Here is a 12,537-nt window from a genome sequence, read left to right as displayed (position 1 = left end):
GTTGTCATCTATTGACCGTTTTGTTTTTTTTAATTCAGTTTGCGATCATCTTCGTTCTTAGTATAACAAGTGATTTTTTTTATTGAACCTGGACTTTTTTTTATTATGTTATGATACTCTGGATCTTATTTAAACTGGCTTTCTCTGATACAACTCTGGCATGGAAGAAGAGGGTGCACTGTCTCATTACTGCCAAGTAGAAGCCCAGGTTCCCCACTCAGCCCCCAATGGCAGCCAAGGTGGGGATCCTCATTAATGCTGGACAGGAGTGGGAGTTCCAGCCCCCCTTGTGGTCTCTTCTGAGGTGGCCTTATTACCTCTGGGAGATGGTGAAAGTCCTGACTCTCCACTAAGCTTCCTCTGACATCACCCCATGAGGAAGGAGGGGATGCTGCCTCATTAATGCCAGGTGGGGGTAGATACTCAGGTGCCCAACATGGTCTCCACTGACACCGTGTGTGTGTGTGTGTGTGTGTGTGTGTGTGTGTGTGTGTGTGAGTTCATTATAGGCTGGCAGGGATAAAAGTTCCAGTTTCCTACTTGACCTTCTCTGACACCATCCTGGTGGAAGTGCTGGGGTACCTCATTACAGCCTTGTGAGGTAGAAGTCAAGGCTCCCCACTTGGCCTTTGTTAGCATGGGCTGGGTGGGGCTATAGTTTCTGGCCTGCGTAGAGTGGTTATTCTCTAAAAGCTTTCTGGGAATAAAGACACAGACCTACTAGAGAATGGACTTGAGGATATGGGGAGGGGGAAGGGTAAGCTGTGACAAAGCGAGAGAGAGGCATGGACATATATACACTACCAAACGTAAGGCAGATAGCTAGTGGGAAGCAGCCTCATAGCACAGGGAGATCAGCTCAGTGCTTTGTGACCGCCTGGAGGGGTGGGATAGGGAGGGTGGGAGGGAGGGAGATGCAAGAGGGAAGAGATATGGGAACATATGTATATGTATAACTGATTCACTTTGTTATAAAGCAGAAACTAACACACCATTGTAAAGCAATTATACTCCAATAAAGATGTTAAAAATAAATAAATAATAAATAATAAAAGCTTTCTGTCTTGCTAAGCTGACCCTTTCCTGGTCCTTTATCTAGATAGAGGAGACTTTTGTTAGAATTTTTCTTGTCTGCATCCACAGATGTTTTCCAGGCTGCTGGCTTCTTTAGCTCCAAGTCTAGGATATATGAGGCAAAAAGTAAATCCAGAGTTTTCTTACTTTTTTTTATATGTAATGTCTAGGGCTTGTAGTTGTATGTAGTGGGAGGAATATGGAAAAGTTTGTCTAACCCATCTTCCAAAACAGAACTCTCCTCAATAATTTGTTAAGCACGTGAAGGATCCTCGGGATACAAAACGTGTAAGTCACAGATCCATGCTCTCAGGTTTAGAATCTTTCTGTGAATGTGCCACATTAGAAGTGTTTAACATTTAGCTCTTTACGTTAAACTGTATATTTTAAGTAAAATAAGCTATCACCAGCTATAAATGGTTAAAAAAAAAAAAAATCCCCTTCTGGTTACCTTACTGTTGCAAAGGCTCACTTTTCAGCTCTCTGTGCCAGCACGCTGCACCGCACCACACAACACTGTAATGACTGAGATAGCAACAATTTGCATTTGCATCGCCTGTGACAGCTTACAAAGTGCTCTCATATACATGATGACATTGGATCCTTGCAACAGCCATATAAGGTGGTCAGAACTGACATGTAGCTGCACACATGAGTACAGTTGTAATGGCTGCTAAAATAATAAAATACTTCTGTAAACGCTGCTGCCTTGAGCTCCCACGTACCCTCCTATCACCTGTTCCCACCTGCTAATGATCCTGCAGCTGAAAGGTTAATGCTGGGCCAGGAAGGGACTTGCTGCTGTCAGATCTCACTGGACAGTGCCCCAGACACTCCTGTTTGTCAAATGCTTTGACTATAGGATCCAAGAACGAGTGACCTGCTCATGATCTCCAATCAGGGATTTCAGGATATTTCCTGAGCCAATAAGTAGACGGAGAAGTGGCCTCCACACACACCTTGCTTCCTTCTCCTGCCTCTCTCTGTGCCTTGGCACCCAAATGATTGAGAGCACCCACCCACAAAGCCTTTTGCAGGAACCTCGGTCCCCCGTCCATCTTCCCCTCCAAGCTTCCCTGCAACACACCTGCCCGAGCCCCTCACACCCACCAGCTTTTATTTTCAGTGGGAAGCGGGCTCTATAATACCTCATGCATGTACGTTTTATATTTCTCCCCAAAGACCACAGGCTCCATGTCTTATAATCCCACATCATCTGGAACAACCTGTTATGCACATAATGGGTTCTTTAAAGCCCATCAAAAATATTGGCCGCTGGCAGGTCACCAGAGACTGAGCACGAGCCTTGTAGACAGGAAGATGCAGTCACACAACTGTCCCTGCTCTCTCCTTTCTCGTGCTGGTTTTCCACCCCAAGTTTCACACACACGTACACACCCATGAAACAAGATGTGTATGACTCCAAATGCGTTACTCTTGTGCCCTCCAACATTGAAGGAAAAGCTTTCACTTGACACTTACATGATTGATGTGTGCTCACTTCTCACAGTTTCTTAGGGTCGATGGGTATATTTAACCACAACAAAATGACATAACCTTTGATGACTTAATGGGAAAGTGGGACTAAGTGGAACACTTGGACTCTGACCAGCTGAGAATCCCTGGGTTGGCAGGTTGTTGGGAGGATACCCAGGCCAGCCGCACAGTCCAGGGCTCTGGCTGTGCTTCCACGTATCCCTCAAGTGGCCCTCTGGGACAACGGGATCATCTTCAGAAAACACTGCATGAAGTCCTCTCGGTCTATGGAGATGACCCTGGTATTGACAAGATGGTTCCTGATTCCTGAGGCCTGACGGGCTGGGAGCAGCGGCCGCAGCTGGCAGCTCTGTGAAGGGAAGGGTGGGGTGAAGGGGTCCTCGTGGCCTGCGGTGACCGAGAGCCTGGCTGCAATGCTTGGACAGCCCCCCAGCTCCCTCCTCCCCAGCCTCCCGCTCTGCCCCAGGGGTGGCTCTTTTAAGGGGTGTTGAGGTAAAACCTGTTCCCACCATACGTAGAATTCAGAAATTTCCTGTGAGTGGCCGGTAGTTTGCTTCTCTCTTGAGAAAGACACCGTGAGGAGGTGGGGAGGAAAGTGGGAGGATGAAAAAGGACAAGGAAGGAGAAAGGGGCAAAGGAGACTGTGAGAAAAGGAAGGGAAAGAGGAGCCAGGCTGCCTGCCGGCACTGCTGGGGTCACACCAGTCAGACAGACAGACAGACAGTCAGCAGGGCAGCCATGGCCCTGAGGAGGTGCCCACCACGCAGGCAGGATGCTTCATGGGCCCACAAGTAAACGGCCTGGAGCATAAAACTTGCCATCCCTTTGTAGCCGTCAGACTGGAAACATTGAGGCGACCGAAGGACACACGTGTCTGTGGTGGGTGAGGCAGCAAGTGTGGCTGACGGGCCAGGGGGCTGAGCTGTGGGGCGGAGAGGGGCGCCTGTGGCCCCGAGCCCCCCACCATGGACCTGCCCATAGCTACAGCTGTGCTTCCTCTCTCTCTGTCTCTCTCTCATAAGCACACACAGACACAGACAGAAACACACAAAGGGACATACAAACACACACACAGACACATACACAGACACATAGACACACACACAGAGACATATAGACACACACACATACAAACACACAGAGACACAGACATACAGACACACACACATACAAACACACAGAGACAGACACACACACAGGCATCTTAACACACAGACACAGACACACAGACACTGCCCTCACTTCTAAACTGACACAGCCTGCATGCCCTTCCTGTGTGAAGGTCTCAGGTTAGATACTCAGCTAAATAATTTACATCTTAACCGGCCTTTTAAGATGAGGCCACAGCCCTGGCCCCAGTACGGCTGGTGGTGTAAGCAGCTGGGGTTTGGGGCCCTCAATCCTGCCCCATGGGCCTGGTCTCACCCTGCCACCCTCAGGACGCTCACCTTTGCTCTTTCCACGTGGACCGCAGTTAGAGGGTTTTGTTTTACGTAACTGTGATCGTGGGTGGCTCACGCGACTAAAGAAAAGCAACCCAAAATCTCTGTACGTGTTTTCCTCTTGTAAACATTTTATCCCCCAATGGTGGGTGAGCTCTCAGGAGAGCTTTCCCAATGATAGTGACACCTCTAGGGAAACAGCAGCCCTGCGACTGAGTTCGGGGTGCCCGGGGAGTTGTGTTTTTTTGTGGGAGTAATACCCACTTCTTGGTTCAGGCCTGGCATCCAGGAGCCCCCATCTGGGCAGCTCCCCGAGTGGGCACTGCCCTCCTCCCCACCCGGCTGGGGGCGGCCCAGGTGGGAGACCATGCCTTCTTTCACGGGAGGCAGGTGGTTTTGTTGCAACATCCAGGGAGAAGAGGCAGGCCCAGCTGTGAGAGGCTGTTCTGGAAATGGAAGGAAATCTATTTCCAGAGGGAAGGGGCCAAGCAGGTGCCTGGATGTGTCCAGCCGTCACCGCACCTCTGGGCTGCAGGCAGCGGGTACACTCACTCAGGCTCGGCTGTTGTCTGGGTTGCTGTTGTGAAAGCATTGGGATGCTTCAGCTCTGAGTGCGACATAGCGGCCCTCCTGGCTGGAGGCAGGAAACCTCCTGGCCCTCCCTTGGCAAGGTCCTGGGACTATCCCACGACCCAGCCGCTGAGGGTGCGCGCCAGGCCCCCGGGAACTTTCTTCTCTCCCGCTGGTCAGTGCTGTCAGTCCCAACTGTTACGGACTTTTAATCACCACCTTGCAGCACCTCCTTCATACAAACATCACCCACCCCCACCCAAACTGGAATTAATGGCCCTCTTGAGAAGCCAGATGGTACATCACTTACACACTGGGCACTCACCACATTCTTTAGTGCTATTTGTATGTTGTGTGGTCATTTACATGTATACCTCATTTTATCGCACTCTGGAGATACCGCGTTTCTTACAAATTGAAGGTGCGGCAATCCTGCGTAGTCAGGTGATGACTAGCACTTTTTAGCAACGAAGTATTTTTTTAATTTTTATTTTACATTGGAGTATAATTGATTTACAGTGTTGTGTTAGTTTCAGGTGTACAGCAAAGTGATTCGGTTATTCATTACATTTATCTATTCTTTTTCAGATTCTTTTCCATATAGGTTATAGCAGTAAAGTATTTTTTTATAGCTTTATTGGAGTATAATTGCTTTACAATGTTGTGTTAATTTCTGCTGTACAACAAAGTGAATCAGCTATAAGTACACATATATGGCCATATCCTCTCCCTCTGCGTCTCCCTCCCACCCTCCCCATCCTACCCCTCTAGGTGGTCACAAAGCACCGAGCTGATCACCCTGTGCTATGTGGCTGCTTCCCACTAGCTAGCTATTTTACGTTTGGTAGTGTATATATGTCCATGCCACTCTCTCACTTTGTCACAGCTTACCCTTCCCCCTCCCTGGGTCCTCAAGTCTGTTCTCTACGACTATAGCAGCAAAGTAGTATATATATATATATATATTTTTTTTTGGATACGGGGGCCTCTCACTGTTGTGGCCTCTCCCCTCACGGAGCACAGGCTCCAGACGCGCAGGCTCAGCAGCCATGGCTCACGGGCCCAGCCGCTCCGCGGCATGTGGGATCTTCCCAGACCAGGGCACGAACCCGCGTCCCCTGCATCGGCAGGCGGACCCTCAACCACTGCGCCACCAGGGAAGCCCCAGCAGTAAAGTATTTTTAAATGAAGGTATGTACATTGTTTTGTAAAAGTAATGCTATTGCATTGAATAGACTACAGTACCATGTAAGCATAACTTTTATATGCGCCGGGAAACCAGAAAATTTGTGTGACTAGCTCTATTTGCCATGGTCTGGAATGGAACCTGCAATATCTCTGAGGTGTGCCGGTCTGTCTCCCCTTTCCCACGTGCCGTTCATCCAGGGTTCCCCAGTGCCTAGCGCAGACTAAGTGCCACTCACAAGTGGGTGATATTGGTTTGAATTGGGTTGGCTTGGGGGTAGGGGGACAGGATGGGAAAGAAGTTGCACTGAGCCCAGGGACGTGTCCGTGTGTGCACGTGCCTGTAGGGCCTGAGGGGGCACGTCTGCCACCCCTGCCGATGGGGATGTAGAGAAGGAAGACAGGTTTGGGTGGAGGTGGGGAAGCCACGCGGCAGGACAGCCTGGAACGAGAGCGGTGACAGGCCTCTCTCTGCCGGGGCTCAACTCTTCCGTCGGGCTGTTCGGCTCTGCTCAGATGGAGGCTGCCTGTTGTGAATGTGAGCTTCTGCCCACTGAGGCTCTGAAGGAATGCGGTTCTACGCAGCTATCCAGGAGAGACTCTGAGAAGTCCTCTACCCCCATCGCCAGCCTTCTACCCCCCAAACAGATAGAACAACCTGGCACTGGCCTCTCTTTCCAAAGCCTCCTGAGCTGGTGATGTTGCCCGCCAGGAAGCAGGAGTGGCCACGAACCCCACGAGGGCCTGTGGTCCTGCCCTGCGGAGGCTGGGCCCAGGGTGGAGCGCACAGGGGGACGGCGAGGGCAGCGCAGAGCCAGGGCTCGTGGAGGCTGAATCTTATACGATAAGGGGGACACACTTGAAGACAAATGATCCAAAATCACAAACATACGACAAGGTCCAGAGCCTTGGAAGGGGACTGAATCTTATGCTTCGTTCGCGTCACAATAAATTCACCTCTGGACTAGCCTAATAAGAAGCAGGAGGGGGTGGGGCTTAGTTTCCTAGGGCTGCCTAACAAAGTACCACAAACTGGGTGGGTTAAAACAACAGAAATGTGTCCTCTCGCAGTCCAGGAGGCCTGGCCAGAGAGAATGGAATCAAGGAATCCTGGGGCCGCGCTGCCTCTGAAACCGGTCAAGGAACCTTGCTTGGTCCTTTCTAGCTTCTGATGCTCCGGCCGTCCTCGGCCTGCAGCTGCCCGCCTCCAGTCTGTGCCTTCATGGTCACGTGGCACTTTCCCTGTGTGTCTGTATCTTCTTTTCTTTTTTTTTTGAATTTTATTTTATTTATTTTTTTATACAGCAGGTTCTTATTAGTTATCCATTTTATACATATTAGTGTGCACATGTCAATCCCAATCTCCCAACTCATCACAGCCCCCCCCGCCCCCACGCTTTCCCCCCTTGCTGTCCGTCCGTTTGTTCTCTACCTCTGTGTCTCAGCTTCTGCCCTGCACGCCGCTTCATCTGCACCATTTTTCTAGGCTCCACATACATGCGTTAACGTACGATGTTCGTTTTTCTCTAACTTAGTTCACTCTGTATGACAGTCTCTAGATCCAGTCTGTGCTTTCAGGGTCACGTGGCACATTCCCCATGTGTCTGTGTCTTCACCAGCCTTCTAAGGACACCAGCTCTGTTGGATTAGAGATCCACCCTGCTCCAGTCTGACTCATCCTAGTTAATTACATCTGCAATGACCCTATTTCTAAATAAGGTCACAGGCTGACGTACTGAGGATTGGGACTTCAACATATCTTTTGGGGCACACAGCTCAACCTGTAGCAGATCATGAGGCAGGGGGGCAGCAGGGCGGAGGGTGAAGCAGCTGGAGTCCTCTGGAACCGTAGGGTTGGGAGACCCGTGGCTGCTGCCCCGCTGGGCTCTCTGGGTAGGAGCTCATTCTCACCTCTTCCCCAGGCCGCCTGCAGAAGACAGAACCACGCCCCGCCCCAGAAATCTGCTGGTCTGAGCCCTGCTGCTTCATCTTTACCCTTGGTATTGTTACTCGCATAGACTCACAGCATCTCTTTGCTGGTCCCAAAGACCCTCGGTGGTTTCCATCTAGGACCATCCTGACATCCCCGTGGGTGTGGGTGGAGCCCATGCCGGGAGCAACACACCTGAGACATTCTGCTCCTGACCCCTAAGGGTTCGCAGCCTGGGGAAAGACAGCAGATGAAGATTTGCGCACACATCACCAGGCCCATGTACCTGTAGCCACAGGGATGTAAGGGCCAACCCCCAGTACACACCCGGGGAAGTGAAAGGGACAGATGCACGGGTGGTTAAAGCGGCAGGTGACTTGGTCTGGGTTGTGTCGCTGTTTATGATTTTCTTTCCTCTAAGGGGTTTGCCCTCTTAATTATGTTTTGCTTAATCTCCGAAATGAATTTATGTTTGCTGAGCACACAGCAAGGCGTAAGAGTAGCCCAAAGAGTTCCGGGTGGCAGGAAGAAGCCAGGCTGGGATTCAAAACAGATCATCACAAGATGGGTGAACCCCGGACCTGCCCAGCAAGGTCAACCACGGGCTGGCCTGGTGGCTTCACCCTTCTAATTAACCAAATGCCGAAGAGGCTGTGCCGTTTTCAAAGAGTCACGTTCCAGTGACATACACACGACGTGAGAGCGCTACCCAGCTCCGCTCATCCACGCTGGTTCGGTCACCTCCTCAGAAGCAACATCGATTCCCCAGGCGAGTCACCCTGAGTGTGAACGAGCCATGGATATAGTGCTGAGCTTCTGAGTGATGTGAGGGCTGGCTCCATCTTGCTGGCCCTGTGATACAGTGTGGAAGCTGCTTCCTGATCACACAAGTCAAGGAGAGGAAAGAGTCTGGTTGTGTGAGCTAGTGGTTGTTTAGGTCCTGGATTAAGGAGCAATGTCATAATGACATCGGCCTGCGTTATTTTTGAGGGCATGGCACAAGTGCACCGATTGACCAGTTGTTTAGAGCATGTTTGATCTTGCTGGACAAGGAAAGGCCGGATCTGTGCTGACTCAGCCCCCAGCCACAGGAGAAGGCCAGCCCCCTGCTCCTCTGATGGTACCATTAAGACTCTTTGACGGGCCTTTGGACCACCCTGCTGCAGACTCTTGGGCTTTCATTGAAAGAATCAAACTTCTGCCCCTTCTGCCTCTTAGTGGCCCAGAATTTAAGTCTTACCTTTCTGTGGGCTAACAGAGCTTCTCCTTTTCCTGTATTTGCTCTCAGCAGCTGTCTATCAGAGGGTACCACAGCAATCTCCTGGCGGGTCTGCTCTTAGCTCCAGCCCCCAGGGATGCCCAACAAAACAGCAAGCCACAGATGTGTATGCACAGGTCTGCTGCCTGCGAGGGGTTAAGCAAGTCTGCCTTACGGGAAACATTTTTCTGCAGCCATCACCATGCTGGTCACGAGATGAGTGCTTGCAGTTGTGGCCGAAAGCTGCTTTGCATCTGCATTGTGTATGTCATTAACTTTGGGGCTTTTATTTATTCAATTTGATGATCACCAAGGCACTGAAACCTGCAAACATCTGTTCAAGAATTAATATGTGATCAATAGGGACCATGTCTATTTTTGCTCTCGTTGTAACCCAGGGACTAACATAGTACCCAGCTCAGAGGAGGCCCTAAATAGGAATTTTTAGGTGAATGAACAAGTGAGTAAATGAATGACATGTCAAAATGAGAGACATGGCAATAGGAACAGGAAGGACCCAGGTGAACCAGAGCAATCAGGGAAGGCTCCTTGGAGGAGTGAGACTGGGCCAAGCAGCTGAGACTGAGTGGGGTTTAATCAAGCCACGAGAGGGAGAAACCACAACTATTTCTGTCAAAGCTCTTCCAGGGAGAAAAATCCCTCTGCCGGTAGGGATGTTGGGGGCTCACTCAAGTAACAACCATCATCCTGGAGGTTCGAGGTGATTATTTTCCCATGGGACCAAGCTAGATCCTGACATGGATGTTTTAGGAAGTTGAGATCCTGCAGTGCAGGCCAGCGTGTAGAAGCCATGCAATAGAGGTGCAGGTGATGAATGTGAGCTCACATTCTGCCCAAGCAAAGGGGCCCTGAGTGGGTGGGTGTGTTTTATGCTCTGAAGGAGAAGGATTAAAGAAAGTCAGCATCTCCCTCCCACTCAGTACCCTGGCCTCTTATCCACTGGCACCGCCAGGGTTTTCACTTGAGCTACTTGGATTTCCCCTAAGGAAGCCTATCGACAGCACCACCTACTCCCAGTGTCTGGTCTTGATGCCCACACAGACTCACCCATTCCACACATCCTTACTGAGCACCCACCACGTGCCAAAAACTCTCCCAGCGACAGCAGAGAGCAAGGCAGGTGTGGATCCTGTGATCATGGAGTTACATTCTCCAGCAAGTGATGAAATCAATAAATAAGAGCATTACTGGTATGAAAGGCACAATAGGGAACAACAACCAGGCTGACATGATAGATAGTGACAAGGTGGGAGGTGGCAACTTTAGATATGGTAGCCGGTCAGAGAACGAAGCTCCAAAGAAGTAACATTTGAGCTGAAAGTTATAGGTAAAGTAAACCCATGCCAAATGTCAATCAAAAAAGAATAGGGTATAACGTTTTGAAATGTATTTATTAGAAACTGAGATTAACTGTTAACAAGAACTAATGAAGTGGCTTAACTAAATGAGAGGTTTATTTTTTCTCATAAAATAAGCAGAGAGGTAGATATCTCTGGGCAAATACAGTAGCTTGTCAGGGCATTACCATTTCTGTTGCTTGACTTCTGGCTTTATGGTCACATCATGGCTCAAAGTGGCTGCTAGAACCCCAGCCATTACACCTGTACTCCAGGCAGAAGAGAATGGGAAAGGGGCAATGGGGGCACTGCCCAGCTATCTGTCTCACTTTGAAAGAACTTTTCTAGGAATTCCACTCAGTGAATTCTCATTTGCAGATTTCTGACCAGAACTTAGTCTCATGGCCACAACAAGATGCAAGGGAGGCAGGGTCTTTACCTCTAAGGTAGCTAACTAGTCATCTCTTCCACCAAGGCCAAAAGATACGTCCACTCCAGACCCTGAGAGCATGAGCTTCTGTTGACAGCACCAATGGGATAAAATTTAAAATGGGACCACTTCCCCACAGATGGTACTGATGGTTTAAATCAGAACTCAGAGCCTGGCTGTCCCTACCCTGCCCACCCAACAGAGACCACCCTCAACTGTCCCCTGACTTTACCCCTTTGTATTAAAGTCATTTGGTTATATACTGTTCTTTTTCCTGAAGAATAAGGAATGAGGTGGGTTTTTTTTTTTTAAATTACTTGTAGTAGATTTAACAGTGACCATCCAAATATGTCAAGTCCTTATCCCTGGAACTTGTAAATGTTACCTTATTTAGATAAAGGGTCTTTGCAGATGCAATTAAATTAGGCTTTTGAGATGAGATTACCCTGGATTACCTAAATAGACCCTAAACGCCATCACAAGTGTAGTTCTGAGAGACGCAGAGCAAAGAAGAGGAAGCAGTGTGGCCACAGGCAGAGATTAGAGTGACACAGCCACAGCCAGGGAACACCTGGAGCCTCCAGAAGCTGGGGGATCAAGGAACAGATATTCCTCTGGGGCCGTCAGATGGAGGACCATGCCAACACTGTGATTTCAGACCTCTGGCTTCCAGAACTGTGACAGAATAAACTCCTGCTGTTTTAAGTCACCTAGTTTGTGGTACTTTGTTACAACAGCCTTAGCAAACCAGCATAGTAGTGTATCAAGCTGGGGGGACAGTACTGAGTTAGAGGCACATCTTATGCCGTATACACAAATGGATTAAAGAATTACATTTTAAAAATTAAAGTGGAAAAGCCAGTAGAAAATGAAAAATAGGACTTTCCTGGTGGCGCAGTGGTTAAGGATCCGCCTGTCAGTGCAGGGGCAGGGGTTCAAGCCCTGGTCTGGGAAGATCCCACATACTGTGAAGCAACTAAGCCCATGAGCCACAACTACTGAACCCGCATGCCACAACTACTGAAGCCCATGCACCCTAGGGCCCATGCTCCGTAATAAGAGAAGCCACTTCAATGAGAGGGCCGCGTACCGCAATGAAGAGTAGCCCCCATTCGCTGCAACTAGAGAATGCCCGCATGCAGCAACAAAGACCCAACGCAGCCAAAAATAAATTAAAAATAAATTTTAAAAAAAGAAAATGAAAAGCATATCAGATTTGTAAGAATATAACACTATTCTTAATTGAAGAAATACAAGAAACCTCAAAGGAAAAAACCTGAAAATTTAGACATATGCAATTGTAAAATCTCTATAATAAAAATGATAGAAATAAAATATTTTTAACTGATGTGACAAAAGACTATAAAACTAAAATATAAGAAGACTTTATTCAAATTTATTAGAAAAATTGTTAGACCTTAACATATAAAAGGAGGAAATATACAAACAGTTCTCACAATGGGAAATTCAGTGAATGAGCACACGACATCATAATAAGAAAGTCGCCTGTTATTGCATCCATCAGGCTCTGTGTTAGACCCTTCAGAAACACCGTCTCAAATCCCTACACAAATCCTGCAAGGTAGGGGTTATCCCTATTTTAGAGATGAGTAACCTGAGCCCAAAGGAATATGGACAGTGCTTAGGGAGATGGATTTGAACCTAAGTCTGGGAAAATAATTATCATCGCAGGTGATCATTCATTCATTTATTAAATTAGTATTCGCTTCACTTCTACTCTGTAGGGCTAGGCACTGTGCTAGGATTGGAGATTTAAAGATGGACAAGATGCC

The sequence above is a fragment of the Orcinus orca genome, chromosome 4 (assembly GCF_937001465.1).
Source record: "Orcinus orca chromosome 4, mOrcOrc1.1, whole genome shotgun sequence".
Taxonomy (NCBI): Eukaryota; Metazoa; Chordata; class Mammalia; order Artiodactyla; family Delphinidae; genus Orcinus; species Orcinus orca.
Note: the sequence above shows the minus strand (reverse complement) of the source record.